This window comes from Rhagoletis pomonella, unplaced genomic scaffold (genome assembly GCF_013731165.1).
Source record: "Rhagoletis pomonella isolate Grant_MI unplaced genomic scaffold, Rhpom_1.0 Rhpom_scaffold_00001, whole genome shotgun sequence".
Taxonomy (NCBI): domain Eukaryota; kingdom Metazoa; phylum Arthropoda; class Insecta; order Diptera; family Tephritidae; genus Rhagoletis; species Rhagoletis pomonella.
Window position 1 is genome coordinate 47,785,495 of NW_023458555.1, and position 1,158 is coordinate 47,786,652.

Below are 1,158 nucleotides of genomic sequence, written 5' to 3' on the forward strand. Positions count from 1 at the left end.
CTATTTCTCGTTGTTCGCTTTGTGTTGCCGCAGTATTCGCCACAATAAGATAAAATACCTTTTGAAGAAAACAAAGTGTGTATACTGAGAAAAAATAAAAAACATTCAACTATATTAATGGGCAAAGAATAGTTAAAGAAGTAACACTGTTTCACGTAAATCAGTCAATATGGCGGAATTAGAGCGAGAAGTTGCCAACTGATAACACCTTGTATTATTGCATCATGGTATTGTGTTTGCTGCGGCAGTGACTGCCAGTATTAGCAGTAACAGCTGATTTTATAAACTGTAACTGCCACTGCACTATTGGGCCTCCGCACACTGGACTGCTCAACCTAATATTCACGCACGCCGCCAATTTACTGTCAAAAATTTCTCATGCACATACAACTTGTATGGGACCAACCGAAATTGAACGGCGTGCGTATGAAGCTAACTCAATTTCCAATTTTTGTTCTGCGTGACATTTTGATTTGACGTTTCGCTCAATGAAATCAAATGCAAACGCACGGAAGCCAATTTCGGGTGACGCAAAAAAAAACAAATTCGACGGCGTGCGTACCAAAATGCAAGCCGCAAATATTAGGTTAGCCTGTAAGAGGAGGAAGAGAGTTCGAGTTCACCTCGCTCATTTCAGTCCGCGAAAATCGCGGATTGACGGTGGACTGACACGCACACATAGACAACTTGTTTTCTATTTCGTTTTGTTTGCATGTGCCACATGCACTAACACAATCATGCGTAGTCCATGTATACAAAACTGAAACCTGTTTTCGGCCGGCTGCCCAGTCCAGTGTGCGTTCGAGTGGTGGACTGCTCAGTCCTGACTGAGCGTAACTAATCCAACTCCGCTGTATCGTGGCTCTGATATACCTGCGCTCGCACTCATGGCAACTCTAGAACGTTCTGAAGTTCATCGCTCATTCTCTTTCTCTCGCTGTTCGCAGTGTTCATCCAACTTGACGTTTCTCTTTGTGGAACATCCTACGTCAACCTACGTCATTCCTCGAACATTCTGCCTCATGAACCAAAAATACAAGATCACGTAAGAACGCGACGTTGTATTTGTAACTGGTTTTGAGAAAAAAGTTTGCGAAAGCGGGTTCGTCAGCTGAGCGTTTGTTTACATCACAAGCACCACTATTTTACACTTTTATT